The 25,683-nt window shown below is 43.9% G+C and overlaps 1 protein-coding gene across 6 annotated transcripts in view; it reads right to left on the bottom strand.

The window, feature by feature from the left end:
* The window catches only part of TRAF3 (TNF receptor associated factor 3), an 88,915-nt gene extending 83,376 nt beyond the window's left edge, over nt 1-5,539 (bottom strand). For 3 of the 6 annotated variants that reach the window (XM_075129887.1, XM_048853912.2, XM_048853913.2), the window contains exon 1: nt 4,907-5,419. The gene's annotated coding sequence lies outside the window, so the exon portion shown is untranslated. The other 3 variants (XM_048853909.2, XM_048853911.2, XM_048853910.2) reach the window with 2 other exon arrangements.
* Nucleotides 5,540-25,683: the final 20,144 nt, after the last annotated feature.

Genomic DNA, 25,683 nt, shown 5'->3' with positions numbered 1-25,683 from the left:
TTTCCTTCCCATCCTTATGCTTCAGAGCACAGGATTCTAGTAAATGTACATTTTTTACTACACACGCACACACACAGTGTATAGCAGCAGGTAAGAACAACAGAATGGAAATCTAAGGCGTACCATTTTTGGCGGAGGGGTGGAGAAGATTAAGGACCTACTGTTGTGGTATATAAATGAAGATACTTGCCCTGCTAACCTAGTCACAAATCCAACAATAAGCAGTAATTCAACCCAAATCACAAGTGCAAAAATATTCTACCATCAGTGCTCCCCTCCACATCTGTCCAAGTTGACAGTATAGTGGAATGCATTCCCAGAAAAATACAAAGGCATTGAGGAACTTGAAAAAAAAATTAACAGGCTCAATAATGAGATGTCTTTTCTTCCCTGCTTCTATTTTCTTGTCTCCCTCTATTTTCTGTCTATACTGTCATCTGTTTCGGTTTTTTTCTCCCTTCTGTTTTTTCTTCTACTCTTCCTCTTTTTCCCATGTTTTTCCTCTCCCTCTCCCCCCTACTTCTAAAGGCCAGCACAACATCATCTTCCTGTTTTGTGGGTCCTCTCCTTCATTACTTGTAGTTGAACCCTTTCTGCTACTCCTTCTCCCCACTTCCTGTCTCCACCTTTCTTTCTACCCCTTCACTTTCCCTTATTAGTTTTCTCTCTTGGCTTCTCTCTCACTCTCCAACTTTTGTGTTCTCTCTCTCTCTCCTCTTGACATCCCCATTTTTCCCCTCTTCCTTCTTCGTCTTCTTTATCCATATTCACTGACAAGAAGCTTCTGAGTTAAGGATGAGTTTTGCGGAATTCAGCATTCTAGAAGACCATGAGATACCACCAGGCAACCTTAATTCTACATTAACAAGTTTTTTGCCAGTGAATTTCCTAGGTTTTTTTTTCACTGAAACATTCTTGGTAGGAGACAGTGGTCATTTAAGCAATTGTAGTTATGTAGGGTTGCAGCTTAGATGCTACTGTAGCCAAGTAATGATAATAATACCTACCTCTTACATAGCACTTCATCAGCAGACCTCAAAGCACTGTACATCAAGGAAGGAAGCATCATTATTCCCACTGTACAGATGGGGAAACTGAGGCACAGAGACATGTGAAGTTGCCCATTCATCGCATTCTCAACTGAATGAGAACACCCCAATGAGATGTATACAGCCTGAAACAACAGCTCTAAGGCCTGAGAACTGCTCCGTTCATCTCAGGCAGTGTTCTCACCCCACCGCCAGTAACTGACAGTCTGTTCTGAACTCCCTCCAGTCTCAGCAGTGTGTTCTTGGTTCATGCTACCAGAATGCTTGTTCTCAACTCCCCACCCAAAAGGGCAGGGCTTCTCCAGATCCCAGCCAATATGAGGGAGCTGGGAGAGAGGCTCAGCCCTCCAAATCTCAGCTCTCACATGGGGGCAGAGGGGGGAGGCTCAGAAACCCCTGGGGGCAGGACCCGCCAAGATCTGAGCTCCCACATGGGGGACAGGGACAGAGGTTAAGATGCCCCCCCAGAGGGTCAGTGCCCCACCTCCCAGATATCAACAAACACAGAGGATGGGAGAAAATAGGATAGGCACCCCTACCCCTAATCCTCCCCATTCGCCTGGGACCCACTTTCATGTTATGCCTCAGTGCCCCACCCCGCCCCTCCCACTCTCCCTAATCCCCACCCTCTCCCCCAGACCCTTTCCCCTATGCTATCACCCATCTCCATTTATGCCCCTCCCCTCACTGCAACCCTAAATTCCTCTCCCTCAACCCCTCCCAGCATGTATTTTCTTCCTGAAAATAAACTGAACACCTTCTGAATTTTCTGCCATACTCAGATTACACTTCTCCAAAATAAAAAAGGCTTTGAGAAAGACAGATTGCAGCAACATGCATACGTTACACTTCAGCTTTCTGCCAAGGGTGGGGTTGAAATCTACAATGCCTGGGGGCTGCTCAGACATGTTCAATGACCTTAACATGTCCTCTTGAGCCACACAGGTCCTGTTGGTCATGGCAGGCTAGCAACCCCCCAGGACATGCATCCCCATGAAGACAGGTTTCAGAGTAGCAGCCGTGTTAGTCTGTCTTCGCAAAAAGAAAAGGAGTACTTGTGGCACCTTGAAGTGAGCTGTAGCTCATGAAAGCTTATGCTCAAATAAATTTGTTAGTCTCTAAGGTGCCACAAGTACTCCTTTTCTTCATCCCCATGAAGCATACCAAATTTCAAAAGCAACATGAGCAAACATGGATTTTAGAATACTTAGAAGAATCAACCTTTAAAATAGAAAGGCGTTCTCAACCTTAACTATAGCAGAGATGCTGCTATATTTCAGAGGCCAAAAAAATGCCAGGAGGTTTCAAACATAGTACCCAGTTCAAAAAGTACCCATCCCTGGGCATGAAAAAGAATTTAAAACCCTTGCAATTCTTCTGATGGAGTGTCCAGAGGGATATTGACCTCCCAAACTGAGCCATCTTCAGACATCATAAGACTCAAGACCTTGAATTATGAAGCTCTAATAAATCAACAAAACTCTGAGAAATTCAGCTATTGCATCACATAGGATGTTTGAGATCACAATGTCCTGATATACCTGCAACGTCTATTCACAAAAGGGCAAATAAGGACAGTGGATCAGCTTATCTCATTCCTCTGTTTTATTGGTTTAATTCACATTTCCAAAGCTTGGAGGAGGAGAGGGATGTATTTTCTCTGGTAATTTAACAATAACGTAAGTGAAATAAAGATTTTTGGCTTTTAGTATTTTAATCACAATTTTCACATCCATTAGGAGAAGATCAAAAATGCGGCAGGATTTCAAAGCCATTTTGAAAGCCAAAGCAACTATTTCTATCTATGGAATCTCAACAATCATACTAAAGGATATAATAGCAGCAACAGGAATTGAACTAGTAAAATTTTATATATTATTTCAAGATATTAACAATAGCAGAGATGCTTAGAATACTGTTATGAAGATAACCCAAATTTTTGGTCTATTTCCCTATCTATTTGCACTGGAACTCTGTCTTTCAAACCAATATGAATACCAAACTTAATTTCAGGTCTTCAGAAAAGCATAGAGACCGAGACCTTTAACACCCACTTTCAATTAGGATTAACTGCTTTGCTGTTACATGTATAGTTGCTTTTCTATGTTCCAAATCCAGTGACAACTGAAGCTTCCAACCAGGTTGCATTTCAGTGACACACCTTACATTTTAAAGTAAAAACAAGACACCATTTATAACATTGTATTGGTGTCCGCTTGTGCTGCCCAAGCTCATGATATGTCAGTGTCTCCATTATCAACCTGTATTATAAGAGGTTTCCCAACCTGACCATAAAAACTCAGGCTGAAACATGGTATATTTTGTCTCAAGCTGGGAACCTTCTTTCTGTAAACACATTAAATGTGTTCTGCACACAGTGCCATTTTTACATTCCAAACTGTAAATAGAACTGCACATAAATTGCCACGCTTGGACACTTTTAGACTCCTATAAGTTAAAAATGGCTCATTTTATAAAATAAAATATTGTATGTCATTCCAAATATACTGTAGTTTGAAAAAAGATTTGTTATAGTGATTAAAATACAGCTTTTGTGTATAGACAGTAGTATTTTAAATATGGATTTTTACTAAATATGCAGCATTATGATACATGATGTGCCCAGGTTTAGCACTGCTCATATGCAGTCACAGCATACGCTGAAAAATAAAACACCTTTTTCTGGCATATGAATGTGAATTAAGATTAGTACACAACAATTCTAAATACATTCTCTAAATAACAGATCTATCATGCAAAATGCAAAGCACTATATTCAGTAAGCTTCTTTTGATTAAAACATACAATATATACAAGATTCAGATAAATCTTGACAATCTAGAGGAACAACTGACCCGAAGAGATCTCTCATTTCAAAGCATATCCTTGGCACTACCCACATCTTACTACTACAGAAACACAGGAGATGACACAACAATGTTCAAATAGATGCTGAGCAGCCAGATATAGGAGTCTATATAGTCTTCCAAACCATACATGAGCAATAGCGTGGCACAACATGACTGCACACTAGAATGGTAGACATAATTAAGATTTTTTGGCTTTTCTGAAGTTTATTTAGACCCTTAATATTATCTGAAGATAAAAATAAATCACACAGATGTAAATGTCTTGCCCGTCTATCTGACAAGCCACTGCAGTTCTCTGATTATGAGTCAGTCATAGGTTCATCTGCAGAAGAGTGACTCAGTATAAACTTTTAAACAATAGTTATTTTTCCACTAAACTATCAAATGAAACAATTAAAACACTAAACAGTAAATAGTACACACATTTACTAAATATTAAAATCATGTAAAATTAAAGCAGTTGTTGTTTACGCTAGGAAGATCATCTTGTAAAATAAGGCCTTACTACATATGCATTACAAAAATACAGCTCATTTTGTGGTGAGTATGGATAGCTATTTCTCCTTAAATACCGAGAGAGGATATTCCCCAAGAGGGACAGATGAAACCCATATTAAACTGAATTTATTTTACATCCTTCACTAGAGAACCCCTCCTTGCCCACAACACACACACACATCCAATATGGTAATGGTTTGCTAAAAACCTGCTCAACACAGATATTCTACGGTTAACTGTTAAAGTAAAGCGGTCTTTGGGGGTGCAAAGTTAGCAAAATAAGCGTTTGCCACAAGTGAAAAGAACAGCTCAACACACACAGACACTGCCCCTTTAAAAGCATATGGCCCGCCCACACTGCCTATGAGAGAGCCAGAAATTGAGAGAGCTTTCTGCATTCAAACAACACATCAAATGCATGCAAGAACCCTTAAGCACATCGCCTAGCAGAGCGACAAGTGGAAGGGGGTTTTTACATGGAACACTTACTGATCGGCTCCTCCAGGCAGGGAGATGTCAGGCGGGTTTTAGCCTTACAAATACGTCTCCCCCACCTCAAAAAAACGAAAATCAACCAACAGCCCGGAGTATGAATGTGTCTGGGCAGGGTCTGAGGTCTGAGCTGCAGCCCTGAGTACGAATCTGAGCCCCGGCAGCAGCAGGCGCAGCCCGAGGCTGAATCAATCCCTGGGCAGCAGCAGCCGCCAGATCCTGGGCAACAGGCTGAGTCTGATGTGTCTGTCCCTGGCGGGTGGCTGAAGCCGTGTCCCCGCACATGAGCTAGGCAGCAGCAGTCGCCTAAGCCCGTCCCAGTCCCGCCGCCGCCGCCTTTCCCCCAGCAGCCCGACCCAGAGCAGGAGCCGAGCCGCAGCGCGTCCCTAGGTGGGAGCAGGGGCAGCAGCGCGGGTGGCCGCAGCCCTGCCCCTGACACCGAGCCTGAGCCCGGGCAGCCGCCGCCGGGCTCGCTGAAGCCCCTTCCCGTGCGGGTGCGCAGAGCCCCCCGCCGCCCCTACCTGCCAGCGTGTGAGGGGGACCCACTACAGCCCGGCAGAGGCGGCCGCTGCCCGGCTGGAAAGTCCCTGGTGCTCTGCCCCGGCTCCCCCCGCCCCGCACTTCCTCTCCCGCCCGCCCAGGCTGGAAATCCCCGGCGCGGCGCGGCGCGGCGCGCTGCTCTGCCTGCCTCGAGCCCTCGCACACCGAGGGGCGGCTCCCTCCAGCCGGGCGCCTTAGCGCGCAGGCGAGAGGGGGCCGGGCCAGGCCTGCAGCCCGCCCCGGCTGCACCTGACGCGCCGCCCCCCTGGGGGAGCTCGCTGCCCGGCCCCGGCCGGGGAAGGAGGGGCGGGAGGCTCGGCCGAGAAGAGCTGCTAGGGGCCGCCGCCCGAGCGAGCGAGCCAAGGGAGGGGTGAGGGGGCAGCCCCGCAAGGCGCAGCGATGGCGCCGAGCAATGTGGCCGCCGCCGCTGTTGCTGCTCGCGCGGCTCATCGACCGGCCCCACGAGCTCCTCCGCGGACGGCTGGGCGTTGTAACGCGCGGCGTTGCCGCGGGGGTCCCTCGCAGGCTGCTCCCGCCCGCACAAGTGCACATGCGCCCCGGCTGGAGGAGTCGAGCAGGAGTAGACGGTCATGGAGAGCGCGGCTGAAGGAGCGAGAGGTGCAGTTGCCCCCACACCCAGACCTTACTTTGTCCCTGCCCTTAGATTTTTCCTAAGTCTGGCTGCTCCATTAGGTCTTCCACTTTTTGCTCCCTCGCCGACTTCACAAGATGTCATAGACTCACATATAAAGTTCTGTATGCTGTCACATTTTCCCATCCCCTCAGAAATGGTGTCCCAGGAAAAAGTGAAAAGAGGGGGTGAGGGAAAGAGGAGGTGGAGTGTGAAGAGGGAGAAAATCATGGGGAGGACTAGAATGGGAAGAGGGAGCATAGAAAGGAAGGAAATGGATTATCACAAATGAAAATACAATCCATTTTTACATAAAATCACTCCGTCCTCAGCTGTACTAAACTTCTAACCAGTATGGACCAAAGAACCCCACCCAGAATTGAATGAGCTTCAGGAGAGAGTGACTAAACCAAACCCTAAAATACCAGTATACGAATCACTAGGACAGATCATAAAAACAAGCTTCACTGGTAGTTCTCTGCACAAAATTAGCAAATTGCTTCAGTGCAGTGGAAAGTGCAAAACTAAAACCTGCTCTCACCAAATACAGACAGTAAACAATAAACTAGAGGTAGCAACACAGAGTCACACGGCTGTGCAAACCCAGAAAGAGTGTGCAACCACCGTGACAGAGAACAGATTGAAAGAGAAAGATATTTTCTACTGTAGTGTCCAAAAGAAAAGGAAGTACGAGAAATGTATTTACTCAATTATCAGAAATAAGAGATGTCACTTTAAACAGCGGGGGGGAGTGGGGGTGGGAAACGGTACATAACTGGGAAAAAGGAAAGAGATGGCAGCAATAATATCACGTTGTTTAGAGCAAACTGCTACTGAATCAGCAGTCGATAATGTTAACTAAACACAGGGGGTTTAACCCCCAACATGAAATGTTAAACCCTTTTACATGCTTTATGTACTGAATATACTGGTGACAGATAGAAGATTCTCTTTTACACATGGACAACTTTTGTATAGTTTGTCATGTCAGTAAAACATAGCATTGAACTGAGAGGAAGTGAGTGGGGGGGGCGGCGTGGCAGAGGAACAGACAGTTGGGGCCCAGTGCAGGTTTTTATTGTGGACCCCCTCCCACAGCAATGCCACCCCTAATCCCAACTCAGCTCAGGGGTGCAGAGAGAACTGGAGAGCGAGCCTCCCCCACACTTACCCTGCAGCAGCAGCTCCAACAGCTCCTGTGTCCCGTGGGGCTGAGCCCAGCACCTGCTCTCACCCTGCAATGATGGCTGCTGTGGTTCATGTGTCCACGGAGCTGGGCCTGGCACCGTGCTCCATGCATTGCAACATGTTGTGCAAGGTCACAGTGCCACTCAGGTTTGGCCTACCCAACCTCATATGATGGAGGGTCAGGTGGGCCAAATCTGAGGAGCATTGTGACCCTACACATCAGGTTGCAATGCATAGAACAGGCTGCCAGGCCTAGCCCCACAGTTCACAGGAGCCATCCCTAGGGGGCAAGTCATGGACATAGAAAAAAGTCATGGATAGATGTTATCTGTGACTTTTCATGTAATGACAAACCTGCAGCCTTAATAATGATTCAAACTTGCACACCTCCCAGGGCCTGCTAAGGTACTTTGCCCCCTATGCACCAACACTGGCTGTTCCTCTGCCCATGGAGAAGAGGTTCTGTGGCCTTTGTCTACACTAGACTTTTCTGAGAACTGTCTCTCTGTTTCACTACTAACAGTGCAGCCCCTCCAACGAGAGAAATGGTGGCAATATTGCTGTAAACTAGCCACCAATGGTTTTGACACATTATTTAGAACTGCTGAACCTTAATTAGATGGAACATTAAATAGATGTCCTAACAAACAGGAGTGGCTAACAGGAGGGTTTTGCAAGGGAGTTCTCCAGGTGAAGGAGGAGTGATTATGTGATCCTTGGGGTAAGTTTGTTGTCTGTAGTGTGTGTGTGTGTGTGTTTGTGGTGTGCTTGCTGCTTGCCTGAAATATACCATGCGGTCTGTTTGTTTGGGGGACCGTATGCTGACTGTGTGTGTGCTGAACTAGCGGCCTGCTAGGCAAGGCTGAGAGTTTCTTCACGAGGCTGTGATCCCTAAGCCCTTTAGCACCCATCAACCCTTAACCAGGGGGTGAGGCTACTCAGGAAGACCAGAGCTTTAAAAAGCCTGCTCCTAAGTGACCAGAGGAGCTAGTGAACAAGAGTGGCTAACAGGGAAGTTTTACGAGGGGGGGGGGGGGCTAGATATACTGAACATTCTTTAAATTTAAAGCCAAACACCCCCTGATAAAAAAACAAAACAACAAAGGAATGAGCTTAAGGAGTAAAAAGATAATACAGGCAGAAATCCAGCAACAGAGTGGGGGCTATCCAGTTTATTGTATCCATTGCAGCATGTATGATTACCTGCCTTATGGGCAGGTGACATACATGTGCATTCAGTGTATGGCACTTCTGGCCCTCAAAGACCATGTATGAGCTTTGGAGACCAGAGTGGCTGAACTGGAGGAGCTAAGGGAGACAGAGAGCTATATAGATGAGACTTTCCAGGGCACAGTAGAACAGTCCCACCCCTGGTCTGACAACCTCTGTGCTCTTGAGGAGAATGAAAGTCTCAGGGAAGGAGAACAGCCAACTGAAGTAGAGGGAAATGATCCCATAGTTGGGACTCTCATTTCAGATGATGTCGTGGTATCCTCTCGCACTGAGGATACTTCTCCGGGATCGGGAACTCCAGTTATTAGGAAGAGACAGGTAATAGTTATGGAGGATTTGATCATTAGAAACATAGCTGGGTTTGCGATGACTGGGAGAACTGCATGGTGACATTCCTGCCTGGTGCAAAGGTTGAGGATCTCTTGAGACATCTAGATAGACTTATGTGTAGTGCTGGGGAGGAGCTGGTGGTTGTGGTACATGTAGGTACCAGTGACAATGGGAAGCATAGGAGAGAGGTCCTGGAGGCCAAATTTAGGCTGCTAGGTAAGAGATTGAAGTCCAGGACCTCCATGGTAGCATTCTCTGAAATGCTTCTAGCTCCATGCACAGGGCCAGTTAAACAGGCAGAACTGCAGTGTCTCAATATATGGATGAGATGATGGTGTAGGGAGGAGGGGTTTACATTTATTAGAAACTGGGGAAACATTTGGGAAAGGGGGAGCCTATACAGGAGGGATGGGCTCCACCTAAACCACAATGGAACCAGATTGCTGGCACTTAAAATTTAAAAGGTCGTAGAGCAGTTTTTAAACTAAGGTCTGGGGGAAAGCCAACAGGTGTGGAGGAGCATGTGGTTCAGACAGCGACATCCTTTAGGGGAGGATCTATTAATGGAGATTTTCTATGCCCTAGTAAGGAGGAGAGGATGGAAGATGATAAAATACAAGTAGGATCTGATGAGAAACAGTCAAATGAAAAAAAGTTCCATTCAATTACATCACGTAATGGCAGACAGCTAAAAAGTGACAAATTTTTAAAGTGCTTATATACCAATGCTAGAAGTCTAAATAATAAGATGGGTGAACTAGAGTGCCTTGTTTTAAATGAGGATATTGATATAATAGGCATCACAGATAATCAACAGGACAGAGTAATACCAGGGTACAAAATATATCGGAAGGACAGAACGGGTCATGCTGTTGGGGGAGTGGCACTATATGTGAAAGAAAGCATAGAACCAAATGAAGTAAAAATCTTAAATGAACCGAACTGTACCATACGATCTCAGTGGACAGTAATTCCATGCTCTAATAATAAGAGTATAGCAGTAGGGATATATTACCGGCCACCTGACCAGGATGGTGATAGTGACTGTGAAATGCTCAGGGAGATTAGACAGGCAATTAAAATGAAAAACTCAATAGTAATGGGGGATTTCAACTATCCCCATATTGACTGGGTACATGTCACCTCAGAATGGGATGCAGAGATAAAGTTTCTTGACTCCTTAAATGACTGCTTCTTGGAGCAGCTAGTCCTGGAACCCACAAGAGGAGAGGCAATTTTTGATTTAGTCCTAAGTGGAGCACAGGATCTGGTCCAAAAGGTGGCCTGCTTGGTAAGAGTCACCATAATATAATTAAATTTAACATCCCTGTGGCAGGGGAAACACCACAGCAGCCCAACACTGTAGCAGTTAATTTCAAAAAGGGGAACTACACAAAAATGAGGAGATTAGTTCAACAGAAATTAAAAAGATACAGCACCAAAAATGAAATCCCTGCAAGCTGCATGGAAACTTTAAAGACACCATACTAGAGGCTCAATTTAAATGTATACCCCAAATTAAAAAAACATAGAGAACCAAAAAAATGCCACTGTGGGTAAACAACAAAGTAAAAGAAGCAGTGAAAGGCAAAAAGGCATCCTTTAAAAAGTGGAAGTTAAATCCTAGTGAAGAAAATAGAAAGGAGCATAAACTTTGGAAAATGAAATGTAAAAATATAATTAGGAAGGCCAAAAAAGAATTTGGAGAACAGCTAGCCAAAGACTCAAAAAGTAATAGCAAAATTTTTTTAAAGTACATCAGAAGCAGGAAGCCTGCTAAACAGCCAGTGGGGCCACTGGATGATCAAGATGCTAAAGGAGCACTCAAGGATGATAAGGCCATTGCGGAGAAATTAAATTAATTCTTTGCATCGGTCTTCACAGCTGAGGAAGTGAGGGAGAGTCCAAAACCTGAGACATTCTTTTTAGGTGACAAATCTGAGGAACTGTCCCAGATTGAGGTGTCATTAGAGGAGGTTTTGGAACAAATTGATAAACTAAACAGTAATAAGTCACCAGGATCAGATGGTATTCATCTAAGAGTTCTGAAGGAACTCAAGTGTGAAATTGCAGAACTACTAACTGTAGTCTGTAACCTATCATTTAAATCAGCTTCTGTACCAAATGACTGGAGGATAGCTAATGTGATGCCACTTTTCAAAAAGGGTTCCAGAGGTGATCCCGGCAATTACAGGCCAGTAAGCCTGACTTAAGTACCGGGCAAACTGGTTGAAACTGTAGTACAAAACAAAATTGTCAGACACATAGATTAACATAATTTCTTGGGACGAGAATATGATTTTTGTGAAGGGAAATCATGCCTCACTAATCTACTATAATTCTTTCAGGGGGTCAACAAGCATTGGACAAGGGGGACCCAGTGGATATAGTGTACTTAGATTTTCAGAAAGCCTCTGACAAGATCTGTCACCAAAGGCTCTTAAGCAAAGTAAGCTGTCATGGGATAGGAGGGAAGGTCCTCTCATGGACTGGTAACTGATTAAAAAATAGGAAACAAAGGGTAGGAATAAATGGTCAGTTTTCAGAATGCACAGAGGTAAATAGTGGTATCCCCCAGAAGTCTGTACTGGCCCCTGTCCTGTCCTATTCAGTATATTCCTAAATGATCTGGAAAAGGGGATAATCAGTGAGATGGCAAAAGTTACAGATGATACAAAATTATTTAAGATATTTAAGTCCCAGGCAGACTGCGAAGAGCTACAAAAGGATCTCTCAAAACTGGATGACTGGGCAACAAAATGGCAGATGAAATTCAATGTTGATAAATGCAAAGTAATGCACATTTGAAAACAATCTTGAGTTACCACTCAAGAAAGAGATCTTGGAGGCATTGTGGATAGTTCTCTGAAAACATCCACTCAATGTGCAGCGGCAGTCAAAAAAGCGAACAGAATTTTGGGAATCATTAAGAAAGGGATAGATAAAAAGACAGAAAATATCATATTGCCTCTATATAAATCCAAGGTATGCCAACATCTTGAATACTGTGTTCAGATTTGGTAGCCCATCTCAAAAAAGATATATTGGAACTGGAAAAGGTTCAGAAAAGGGCAACAAAAATTATTAGGGTATGGAACAGGTGCCATATGGAGAGAGATTAATAAGACTGGGATTTTTCAGCTTGGAAAAGAGACGACTAAGTGGGGATATGATAGAGGTCTATGAAATCATGACTGGTGTGGAGAAAGTAAATAAGGAAGTGTTATTTACTCCTCATAACACAAAACTAGGGGTCACCAAATTAAATTAATAGGCAGCAGGTTTAAAACAAACAAAAGAAAGTATGTTTTCACACAGTGCACAGTCAACTTGTGGAACTCCTTGCTAGAGGATATTGTGAAGGCCAAGACTGTAACAAGTTTCAAAAAAGAACTAAATAAGTTCATGGAGGATAGGTCCATCAATGGCGTCCCTGGCCTCTGCTTGCTAGAAGCTGGACATGGGCGACAGGGGATGGATCACTTGAGGAGTACTTGTTCTGTGCATTCTCTCTGGGGTACCTGGCATTGGCCACTGTCAGAAGACAGGATACTGGTCTAGATGGACCTTTGGTCTGACCCAGTTGTGCCCACCTATGTTAGCATTCCCACAATCAGTGCCATTTATGGAACTGATGTTGTGAAAAAGACTGTAATCTAAAGTTGTCCAAAGTAACAAAAGTCCAACTCAGCCTGTTATATAGAATTGTTCATGAAAGTCAGCAAAAGTTGGAGACAAATAAACTGATACAAACTAGCTTGCTTAAGTTAAAGGAACTGTGCTAAGGTGGCTTCAAGTCTGCTGGTAAGGTGATGGGCTGACTTGGCAATAAACTGAAAGACTCTAGAAAGGGGAGAAGATGTTTATAGTTGAAATCACTGAAATGTGTTTTGATTGGTTCATTTTAATGAGATGAGGTCGCCAACTCTAGTTGGACATTGTTTAGTGAGGGGGGTCACTAGATTGGAGCAGCAGGATAAGTGGACCAGAAGCAGCAAGATTTACCATCATGGCTGTCACCCCCTCTGTGTCCTGGAACCACAGAATCTGCCATGACACCCGTGGGCCTTCATTATCCAGATCCTGAAAGGCATCCTGTCCAGGCCGGGGAGAAGGAACCAGATGACATCACCACCTCAGTCAGCCTCAGTGAGGTCCTGACCAACACCTGGGATATGAGACTTTGTTTTCACTGTGCTAACCTTCCTCATGTGTTACTATTCTTCCCCAGTATACTTCTCCTCTTTCCTACAGCTCTGTCCAAGAAGGGTCTGCCAAGACAACTATGCCTTGTTCAACAATACTGAGTCTGTGCCCGGAAAGGCAAACGAACTGCAAAATTTTAAACAGCCCCTATGCTGGTACAAGTTTCCCAGGTCTCAGAATAGCTGATAAGACTATCCCATGCCTGTGTTTCTCCAGTAGCAAAGTTGCAAATAAAAGTCAGCACCTGCTTTTTCTTTTTATGCAATTTTTTGTCTTCCCTTTTGTGCATGGTTCGTCTTAAAGAAATAGATTTGGACTCCCAACAGCTCCGTACCATCTATGCTAACTTTTTTCTTTTCCCTGAAAAAGTGAGTTAATACCATCTAAAAGACTGTTTGCAGTGTTGCTGTTGCCCAGACCTGAAGAAGAGCTCTGTGTAAGTTCAAAAGCTTGTCTCTTCCACCAACAGAAACTGGTCCAATAAGAGATATTACCTCACGCACCTTGTCTCTCTAAAAGACTGTCAAACAAAGAGTTTCCCTATTAAAAAAATCTTTATACAGCTAAAGGGAAAGGAAATTATTATTGTTCAAATGAAAGCCTTACTTAATACTTTACATTTCAAATGTTTTAACTGTTGTTCCTTCTTTTCTTGAATCTTTATAATAAAAGATTACAAATATTTTTAGTGGCGGGTGTCATAATGGGAGGAAGCCAGTGATAACTTGACACAAAACTCCAAACCACATTTCACTATTTAACGTAATAAATGAACCAGGGTTTTGTTAACATCTTGTCTCTTGTTGGGCCCATGACACCCTTTACCAACACAGCGCACAACTGCAACAACAACAGTGCATTTTTTTTCCTGATGTTTGCGATAGGCTACTGAGTGCAAGAAAGGTAAGGAAGTAGAGAATCCTTGTCTCTAGTGCAGATGGGATTGTTGCAATTTACAGCAATTCATGTGAACTGTTGTAACTTGAATGTGCGGTGTGTCCAACCCTAGTTCTCCTGTTTGGGATGCATCTTTGCCCTGCTCCTGTGCGTGGCACTCCCTCCAACCACTGCATACTAGTGATTTGTGCATGCCTATCCCACAGTTTCTATTCCCAAAGAAGGTGCTTGAGTTTTCATTCCTAACTGACATATTGGTTATTTGGATAGGACTTAACTGGCAGAACCCAGTTCCTGCATTTTTTTTTACTACAAAGTCTTCAGGCGTATTGCCTCTTTGCCTTGTTTTTATGATACTAAATGCATATGGACACAAGGGGATTATGAATTTCTCTCCAGTTCAATAATTTGTGAGTTAAGATAATGTTTCAAACTCCAAGGTTGGAACATGTGTGCAGTGTAGTTTCTCAGGTATTCATCTTTATGACTTTCTGTTTCACCTTCCTGATACGTGTTTTGAGAAATAACTCTCATTGTAAACAGCATATTCTTCCAATTCACATCATGAAGCTGTTGCTTACACTACTTCTTTACTGCTGTGGGATAGCCTGGGAGAACTGCTGTTTTTCCTGGACCTTGTGACTGCATTCATTTATTGCATTCCAGGAATGGTATAAGGATTCCCATGGGCTTATTTCAGCTGCTGCTAGGGAATAATCTTTGATGTAATAGCCTTCTTGCTTGAGAAAAGATTTACCCATTTTGGTGTCTTTCTAGTTTGAAATTCCTGGAAAGTGATGGCTTCCTAAGTGAGAAGAGTATCTGAAGTGAAACTTTCCTCAAGTCCTCTGGAGGTTACTTATTTAAGCAGCATGTTTAAGGGGTATGTTATGTGAGGTTCCCTTTTTTTTTTTTAAGCTAATCTGACTCCTGAGTTGCCTTATGTGTCTCTTTCACAATAGTAGTTGTCATCCTGCTGAAGGTGCTAGCATTGCACATCGAGACTCAGTGATCTTGAGGCCTCTCTTTACTACATTAACTAGCTAACTAATCATGGTAGAATCTCCAATGTCTTGAGACTATTGAGCGAGGTAATGAGCCAGATCCCCAACGCCACAGCTGCTGGGCTGATTCAGCCCGCAGCATAACCTAGTACATGATCCAAAGCCCATTGAAGTCCAAACAAATTTTCCCATTTATTTCAATGTACTTTGGATCAGGCCCTTAGAGATGGTCTAAATTATACCTGGCTGCAATGGCCCTAAGAGGCAGTTTCACAGAAGAGAAATCTATGAAGCACAGCAAGGCTCCAGCCAAACCTCTTCTCCCTCAGCCCATCCCCTAAGCTGGGGTGAGAGGGAGAGTGGTGCAGAATTAGCAACAATTTCTCTGTGCCAGCCGGAGAGTCCCCTATGACAGCTGAATCTGCAAGTAGCTGGCGAGAGCATTTTTAAGGCTGCCTTGCACACTGAAGCAGCACAAAACACCCTTAGCAGGAACCAGATTTGGCCCAAAAGCTCTCCCCAGATATAACATGCCTGTTGTACGTAACTAACAACTTCAATGACTCTACTAAACACCTGGCAGAGGAGAAAGGCGGACAGAGCGTAACAGACCATCTCTGTAACTCTATTTATTGATCCTGATTTGCTCATTTCATGGGTAATACATCCATCCCTGAACAAATCTTTAGGATCTGCTGTCCATCAGATATCACAAGGCCTTAACTAGAAGCAAAATAACTCACCCAGTGCTGGCATAAAGATCAGAGGTATTAACTGGGTATATACTCAACACTGAGAGTTGTTCATTAGGTATTACTATGGATAGAATAGGATCAATAGCAACCTCAGCCACTGAAGAGTTTTTCTAGAAACCTGGGGGAAGGTAGTCTATATCCTCATCCCTTCTCAACTCAATGCCCTGAGAGCAACAGAGCTTTTTTCAAAATGGCACCTACGTTCCGATTGTTGAATTGCGTTGAACTTGACTGAATACTAGATACAGGTCATGATCCTAGGCCACTGGGGAATCTTCCACTCCCAAGTCAGTTTCTCAGACAGGCTTTTCTAGATGCTTCTTTATTAAGCTGACCCTTTCCTGCCAATTTTTAAGAGCTCTGTGTAGCTTGAAATCTTTTTAGGTGTCTAATATAGTTAAGGCTTCTGGACCATTTCACAAGTGTCTTATCCAAGACTTTAATCTGTGCTAATACAAAGTAATACATTTCCTTCTGTGTATCTGCCTCATAGTACAAGCCTTGTATTGTCCTCTATTTGGGGACCGTATGACCCTGCCTGTGACTGTTCACCATGATTTCAAAATTCCCATTCAACCACCCACCTCCTATTGTGGGTTGCAATTCACAAAGTCTCCATGTTCTTTTGGAGACAGTTTATCCTGCCTTGTACAATTTCATGATCTTGTTAGGATTAGGGTTTGGAGAGACTTCCCTTCGGATGTTTAGACTCCAGACAATATAAGCACTTTAGAGGAGGGATAATAACACACCAGCAGTTCTTCTTCTCTGAAGGTATCTTTTAACTGGATTCTACTACAGAATTTGGGGGAAACATTTTCACAGACTGATTTTTTTATTCCAGATGATTTCACCCTAGCATAGAAATGTTCCGTAACAGTTTGAGGAGCTCTCTGCTTTCTGCAGATAACTCAAGGAACTGAAACACAATGCGCCAGAGCTCACTGAGGAACTTGGCCTCAGAATGAGGTGGGCATATCTCTGCCACAAAGGGCTAAAGATCTTGGAGAGCTATAGCTCCAGTTTCTCCAACACTGGGAAGTTGAGACCCAACAATGGGAATCCAACACTGCGGAGTTGAGACCCAACAATGGTCTTTATATCAAATGTGCTCAGTTTACAATTTTTAAAACCTAACTGCCAGGTCTGCAATATGACAATCAAGGTGATTTCTTTTCTTCTCATAAATCACCACCAGTTGCAGGTCAAATGACACCCTCACTGGCACCTGTGCAATCACTGCTGTCTCCAATTTACAACCCTCACTGACACCTGTGCTGCCCCACTAGCCATCAACAGGTTTGCGCAAGTGTAATTGAGGGCATCGTCATTCCAAACAAAAAGGTCCAAAGGGTCAAGTCAGAGATTCCCCCCCCCATCCCCACTCAGTGGTCAAGCCAACCAAGATGAAGAACATACCAAGAATATACCAACATGTCACCTGGAGGTTCAAGTGATGTATCAACATCTAAGCAGTCCAAAGCACAAACACAGCTACCTACTGAAGAAACAGTGTCTCCACAACCTAAATTCTGTTCCTGATGTTTGTTGGTCAAACTTTTCCCATGTATTGAAATTACAAAAGACGGCTACTGGTACACCTCTTGCAAATAAGCTTATGAAGAAAGAAAGCTTCCTACTGCTACAATTGGTAAAACTGGAGGAGCTTGGTTTGCCGGACTGATCAGCAAAGCCAATGCTGACAAATTAGATGAAAAGGCTACAAAACAGCAAGCCTCTGGACTGTATTGATATGCAGAAAGCCTTATAAGCCAGTCAGTGTCAAAGCCAGTTTTAGAAGTACTTTATGAGTCTGTTAATAATGCTGGAGACACAACACAGTTTATGTGAATAAACATGCCTGTCGCATCATACACCTCTTCCCTGATATAACGCAACCCGATATAACGCGGGTTCGCAAAGAACGCGGTAAAGCTCCGACACACTGCTCTGAGCAGCACGTTAAGAGTGCCGTGCTGGGGGCGAGCAGTTGGATAAGGGGCAGAGGGTCTCGGGGGCGGTTAGCGGCTTCCCCCCCTCAAGGTCTGGGAGACAGGAGCTGTGGGGGGCACTTTTGGGGCCCCGCAGTCCCAGAGTGGCCCGGGGGATTAGCAGGGGGCCTGGAGCAGCCCACTCTGCTTCCCTCGCCCTGGCCCCAGCATGTCCCTCAGGGGAGGGGACTTGGGGGAAGGGATTCCCTCCTGCACTCACCAGCAGGGTGGAAGCAGAGCAGCCTGGCCCCAGCCTGCTCACTCCTCCAGCTCCCAGCCGTGGCACTCCACTTCCTGCTGCGGGTGAGTGCGGGACCTTTCCCCAACACACACCCCCAGTGACACAGCTGGGGCCGGGGCAAGGAAAGCAGAGTGGGGTGGGGCCGCGTAGCTCTGCTTCCCGCTGCAGGTGAGTGCGGGGGGCGTTCTTTCCTGAACCTCCCCACACTCACCAGCGGCGGGAAGTGGAGCGCCACGGCTGGGAGGTGGCAGAGTGGAGAGGGCTGGGACCGCATTGCTCTGCTTCCCGCTGCTGCCGGTGAGTACCTGTCAGAGGGCGGGGGGTGTGGATCAGGGTCAGGGCAATCAGGGGACAGGGAGCAGGGGGGTTGGCTAGGGGGTGGAGTCCTGGGGGTGATTAGGGATGGGGGGTCTCTGGAGGGGACAGTCAGGGAACAAGGAACAGGGTGGGCCAAAGCAAGTTCGATATAACGCAGTCTCACCTATAACGCGGTGAGATTTTTTGTCTCCCAAGGACCATGTTTTATTGGGGTAGAGGTGTACTTTCTGTTTAAGCAAGAGATGCCACACACTACGAACTAGAGGCCAGTGTTAAGTGCATTGTCACTGGTTAACCCTGGTTGGACTCTGGTTCCAAACAAGACTGGCAAATGCTCACTAGCTTTCTGCAAGAAACTCAACTGACTCGTTAGAAGAATGGGTTTCAACTGTGAAACACTCAACAGTTGAAAAAGTGAAAAACTCTCTCACCACTTTAAAAAAATTTGCATACATGGCTGAAGAAATGCACCCATGTAAATGGGAATCAAGCATTAAGTCATTGCGTACATTATCATGATGTCAGAGCTAGGCGAGTAGATGCATTTCTAGATGTTTAGGTTATATAAGACACATTGGCTGCATCTGTGACCACCCACATCTTAGAAGAGTTAATTGCTTGTAAATTGGACACCAAACAGATGGCTGCTTGTGCATTTGATGAAGCTGCAAACTTCTCTGGAAGACATGGTGGAGTACAAGCCTTGCTCAGAGAAAAGTGTAACCCCAATGTCTCCTATTTTAACTTCAGTACCTGAAAAGATAATGGAGCAAATAATTAAGGAATCAATTTGCAATCACTGAGAAGATAATAAGGAGATAAGTAATAATCAGCATGGATTTGTCAAGAACAAAGCATATCAAACCAACCTAATAGCTTTCTTTAACAGGGTAACAAGCCCTGTGGTAGGGGGGATGGGGTAGATGTGGTATATCTCGACTTTAGTAAGGCTTTTATTATTAAATCACATGACCTTCTCATAAACAAACTAGGAAAATACAACATGGAACTACTATAAGGTGGGTGCATAACTGGTTGGAAAATTGTTCCCAGAGAGTAGTTATCAGTGGTTCACAGTCAAGCTGCAAAGGCATATGGAGTGAGGTCCCACGGGGATTGGTCTTCAGTCTGGTTCTGTTCAATATCTTCATCAATGATTTAGATAATGGCATAGAGAGTATACTTATAAAGTTTGTGGACGGTAGCAAGCTGGGAGGGGTTGCAAGTGCTTCGGAGGATAGGATTAAAAGTCAAAATGATCTGGAGAAATGGTCTGAAGGAAATAGGATAAAATTCAATAGGGACAAATGCAAAGTACTCCATTTAGGAAGGAATAATATATTGCACACATACAAAATGGGAAATGACTGCATAGGAAGGAGTACTGTGGAAAGGGATCTGGGGGTCCTAGTGGATCACAAGTAAAATATGAGTCAACAGTGTAACACTGTTGCAAAAAAAGCAAATATTCTGGGATGTATTAGCAGCAGTGTTATGAGCAAGACACAAGAAGTAATTCTTCCACTCTACTCTATGCTGATTAGGCCTCAACTGGAGCATCCTGTCCAGTTCTGGGTGCCACATTTCAGGAAAGATGTGGACAAATTGGAGAAAGTCTTGGAGAGCTCTTCTTGACCTGCTGCTCACAGAGAAGAATTAGTAGAGGAAGCAAAAGTGGATGGGAACCTGGGAGACAGTGACCATGCGATGGTCAAGTTCAGGATCCTGACATAAGGAAGAAAGGAGAGCAGCAGAATATGGACCCTGAACTTCAGAAAAGCAGACTTTGACTCCCTCAGGGAACTGATGGGCAGGATCCCATGGGAGAATAACATGAAGGGAAAAGGAGTCCAGGATTGCTGGCTGTATTTTAAAGAATCCTTATTGAGGTTGCAGGAACAAACCATCCCGATGTGTAGAAAGAATAGTAAATATGGCAGGCGACCAGCTTGGCTTAACAGTGATCTTAAACACTTGCTAATCTTACACACAAAAAAGCAGCTCACAAGAAGTGGAAGATTGGACAAATGACCAGGGAGGAGTATAAAAATATTGCTCAGGTATGCAGAAGTGAAATCAGGAAGACCAAATCACACTTGGAATTGCAGCTAGCAAGAGATGTTAAGAGTAACAAGAAGGTGGTCAAGGAAAGTGTGGGCCCCTTACTGAATGAAGGAGGCAACCTAGTGACCGAGGATATGGAAAAAGCTAATGTACTCAATGCTTTTTTTGCCTTTGTCTTCACGAACAAGGTCAGCTCCCAGACTACTGCACTGGGCAGCACAGCATGGGGAGAAGGTGACCAGCCCTCTGTGGAGAAAGAAGTGGTTCGGGACTATTTAGAAAAGCTGAACGAGCACAAGTCCATGAGGCCGGATGCGCTGCATCCAAGGGTGCTAAAGGAGTTGGCTGATGTGATTGCAGAGCCATTGGCCATTATCTTTTCATGGCGATCTAGGGAGGTCCCAGATGACTGGAAAAAGGCTAATGTAGTGCCCATCTTTAAAAAAGGGAAGAAGGAGGATCCAGAGAACTACAGGCCAGTCAGCCTCACCTCAGTCCCTGGAAAAATCATGGAGCAGGTCCTCAAGGAATCAATTCTGAAGCACTTAGAGGAGAGGAAAGTGATCAGGAACATTCAGCATGGATTTACCAAGGGCAAGTCATGCCTGACTAACCTAATTGCCTTCTATGACAAGATAACTGGCTCTGTGGATGAGGGTAAAGCAATGGATCTGTTATTCCTTGACTTTAGCAAAGCTTTTGACACAGTCTCCCACAGTATTCTTGCCAGCAAGTTAAAGAAGTATGGGCTGGATGAATGGACTATAAGGTGGATAGAAAGCTGGCTAGATCATCGGTCTCAATGGGTAGTGATCAATGGCTCCATGTCTAGTTGGCAGCCGGTATCAAGCAGCGTGCCCCAAGGGTTGGTCCTGGGGCCAATTTTGTTCAATATCTTCATTAATGATCTGGAGGATGGCATGGATTGCACCCTCAGCAAGCTTGCAGATGACACTAAACTGGGAGGAGTGGTAGATACACTGGAAGGTAGGGATAGGATACAGAAGGACCTAGACAAATTAGAGGATTGGGCCAAAAGAAATCTGATGAGGTTCAACAAGGACAAGTGCAGCTAGGCAGCAGTTCTGCAGAAAAGGACCGAGGGGTTACAGTGGATGAAAAGCTGGATAGGAGTCAACAGTATGCCCTTGTTGCCAAGAAGGCTAACGGCATAAGTAGGAGCATTGCCAGCAGATCGAGGGACGTGATCATTCCCCTCTATTTGGCATTGGTGAGGCCTCATCTGGAGTACTGTGTCCAGTTTGGGGCCCTACACTACAGGAAGGATGTGGAAAAACTGGAGAGAGTCCAGCGAAGGGCAACAAAAATGATTAGGGGGCTGGAGCACATGACTTATGAGGAGAGGCTGAGGGACCTGGGATTATTTAGTCTGCAGAAGAGAAGAATGAGGGGGGATTTGATAGCTGCTTTCAACTACCTAAAAGGGGGTTCCAAAGAGGATGGATCTAGACTGTTCTCAGTGGTAGCAGATGACAGAGCAAGGAGTAATGGTCTCAAGTTGCAGTGGGGGAGGTTTAGGTTGGATATTAGGAAAAGCTTTTTCACTAGGAGGGTGGTGAAGCACTGGAATGGGTTACCTAGGGAGGTGGTGGAATCTCCTTCCTCAGAGGTTTTTAAGGTCAGGCCTGACAAAGCCCTGGCTGGGATGATTTAGTTAGGGATTGGTCCTGCTTTGAGCAGGGGGTTGGACTAGATGACCTCTTGAGGTCCCTTCCAACCCTGATATTCTATGATTCTATGAAGTCCAGAGGAGAGCAACAAAAATGATTAAAAGGTCTAGAAAACATGACCTGTGAGGAAAGATTGGTTTTGTTTAGTCTGGAGAAGAGAAGACTGAGTGGGGAGGGCATGATAACAGTTTTCAAGTACATAAAAGGTTGTTACAAGGAGGGAGAAAAAATGTTCTTGTTAACATCTGAAGATAAAACAAGAAACATTGGGCTTAAATTGCAGCAAGGGAGGTTTAGGTTGGACATTAGGAAAAACTTCCTAACTGTCAGGGTAGTTAAGCATTGGAATAAATTGCCTAGGGAGGTTGTGGAATCTCCATCATTGGAGGTTTTTAAGAGCAGGTTAGACAATCACCTGTCAGGGATGATCTTTGATCAGTAGATCTTTGTCCAACAATAGAAGTTACACTTGGATCAGAGAGATAGCCAATGAAAAAGTACTGGAAGAACCAAAGACTTCAGTCCAGAAGTTGACTAATGAAGGCACTTACACTGAATGCTTAACTGAAGACAAAGAGAAGTATTTGTTAAGCCGGCTGAAAAAGTACACAGATTTGATTCTTTCAAATCTACAACAGCAACTTCTGGATTCTACTCAAACTCTATGTAACTTTTACAGATGCCTGTCTTATAAAACACTGATACTTGAATAGAATGAGGCACTACCAGCAATGGGGCTGGTATGTGATCAGGACAGAACAGAGAATTTGAACACAGAGTGGAATGTCATATGACAAATGAAGATTTGACTTCAACTTCTTTTTTTATCATCGCTAGTGGCTTGACCTGATCTTTGTGCTATACTTCCTGGGATGAAAGAAGCAGGAATTCATCTCTTGCTACCCCCAGTTACAAAAGCTACAGTTGAGTGTTCTTTTTCATCATTGACTAGAATTGTGTGTTCTGGAAGAAGTCGAATTCTGCCTGATCATGTGAATGAACTAATGAGCATATCTGTTGATGGACTGGAAGTACCATACACACAAGAAGCCACCAAAGATGAACACATTGCATTCAGAAGTACATTAACAGAGTTATACAAAATTACAGCAAGAAACCAAGAAGGATGTAGATGTAGTGTTTCACAGAAGGCTTGAGTAGCCAACTTTAATTTTTTTTATGATTTTAAAACATGAGTTAAATCTAATAAAATGATTGTGAAACATTTTTCAGTTTTTACTATGGTACTATGCAGCCCACCTTCTCCCTCACGATCTCACCCCTTAGCCCTTGCCCCCATCTAAATTTGAACAGCCTCCCCAAATTTCAGTTCCTGGGGAAAATACTGGGTCAAGTCCTCCAGTGTACATCCAGAGTATGTCCGATTAAATCTGTTAAGTCAGTTGACTTCAGTGAAGTTACTCTAAATTTAAAACAGTGTAATGGAGAACAGAATTGGGCCTCGAAACTGGACCAACATGTATCAGACAGTAAACAATCTTACAGAAACCATAAACGGGGTCCCCAAATATCCCTTAGGCATTAGGGCAGATTCTGATCTCAGTTACATGGTGGAAATACGGAGTAACTCCATTGACTTTAATAGAGCTACTCCAGATTTATATTGGGATAACGGAGATCAGCATCTCAGCTGAGATTAGTGTCTGTTTCCATTAGGTGGGCTTCTCACCACAGTGGTTGCAGAGAGTGTCTTTCACTGAATGAAGATGAAGTTATTTCCATTATTGTTATGGAAGGATATCTTTCTTATTATCTTTCACACATTTCAAGACATGCTGTCTTTGTAGCAAGAAGGCAGCTCTTAGAATGGAGCACCTTTTGGGAATTACAGATAGACAATGTTGCCAATTCTCAGAATTTTATCACACTTCTTGAAATATTCGGTATTTTGCTCAAGGTCTCAGCTCCTGGAGTTTTTTGTGATAATGTGAAAAGCTCTCTCTCTCGTGCACACGCTCTCTCGCACACGCTTTCTCTCGCTGTCTCTTTTCAAAGTAATTTCTAGCCCTCATGGTTGCAGAGAAAAGCTTGAAAAATGTGAGCTGAGCATACCCAAAAGGCTCAGGAACCAGAAGACAAAGAAAAAGAACCCAAAACATATTGTTTTAAATCTCATGATTTTAAAGTCAATCTTAAATATTTTTCAATATTTCCAATGCTGGGGTGGCAATACTGTATAGATCATCTTCGCTGTTGAATAAAATTCTTCACCACATTGAAAAACTGAATCAAGCCAATAGTACATTCACTAAAAATGAATCATACTAACTGTACACTCTTGGCTGCATTAAAATATCATCTGCTGTTTACAACATTTCTATAGTACAGTCAAGGCTCATGGAAAATCATAGCTTTCATCCTGCAGAGACCCAATATGTGACAGCTTTAAGAAGTGAGAGGCATAACAAAAATAGAAGCTAATGCTATTTGAGATAGATGAAATTTGTTTCTTTAGCATAAACTTTTCTAGATCCATGGAGCCAAATTCTTCTTTCAGTTACACTAGTATATATCTAGAGTAAATCCACTAAATTAATTGACTCCATTGATTTCAATGGATATATATGCTAGAATTAATTCATACCAGTTTTAGTGAGCAAATTTGTCCTTCAGTTTCAAGAGTCAGCATTCTTCTTTAGTCAAAACCTAGTAATTCAATATGAGGTAGAAAAAAAACCACCAGTGCAACAGTTCAGATTGTAAACTCTTTGAGGCAAGGAATGTGTCTTGTGTTTATTCTGTACAGTACCATGGTAGATTAAGGAGCTAAGAGTTCTAAAATAACAAATGCCCTCATATTTGTGCAAATATAATAATTTGTGTGCGTTTGCGCTACCAAAAGAACATTCAGGTTGCAAAGTCAAGCACTCAAAAGATAGAAAATGCCAGAATTAAGGTTGCCTGTGTACATTATATTATAATATAGTCTTTAATCATACAACCACAGTATTTTTCCACAGGACCCTGCCTAATTCTTTTAACATAGGGTTCTAGTTGTGTGTGTTTACATATATCTATATACATATAAACTTCCTAAGCTTTTAAAAAAGGAAACTCAAAAATATCCACCATATGGAATCATATTGACACCCACAGGGTTCATCAGCAGTGTTGGAACCTTTGGAATCACCACACAGAACTTTGGAACTTCAGCTAATGGAGTAACTCATAGAGGATGACAACCTACCCTTGCTATGTGGACCAGCACTAGTGAGAGGTAAGACATACAGTTTTCCAGTGGGTTTCACAGACATTTGCTGACAGCTGAGGAACAGTGAGACTCAGCAATCTTGGGTTACATTCTGGGCTCTGGAGGGGAGTGTACTATATTGGTCAGACTCCTCTGGCAACTCCCACCAAGCTTGAACCTTTCAGCCCCACCGCCTCCAACCTTTCTGTCCCAGTCATATCTCTTCTCCACCCGTGGCTTACCTCAACCAAGTTCTTTTTGCCACTCCTCATCCCAACCCCCATCTCCTTACTCAGTCATAAGAACATAAGAATGGTCATACTGGGTCAGACCAATGGTCCACCTAGCTCAGTATTCTGACAGTGGCTAGTGTCAGGTGTTTCAAGGGGAATGAACAGAACAGGGCAATTTATCGAGCAATCCACCCCCTGTCATCCAGTCCCAGCTTCTGGCAATCAAAGATTAGGTACACCA

This window comes from Caretta caretta, chromosome 6, assembly GCF_965140235.1.
Source record: "Caretta caretta isolate rCarCar2 chromosome 6, rCarCar1.hap1, whole genome shotgun sequence".
Classification (NCBI taxonomy): Eukaryota; Metazoa; Chordata; order Testudines; family Cheloniidae; genus Caretta; species Caretta caretta.
Note: the sequence above shows the minus strand (reverse complement) of the source record. Positions and strands in the feature narration are given on the sequence as shown.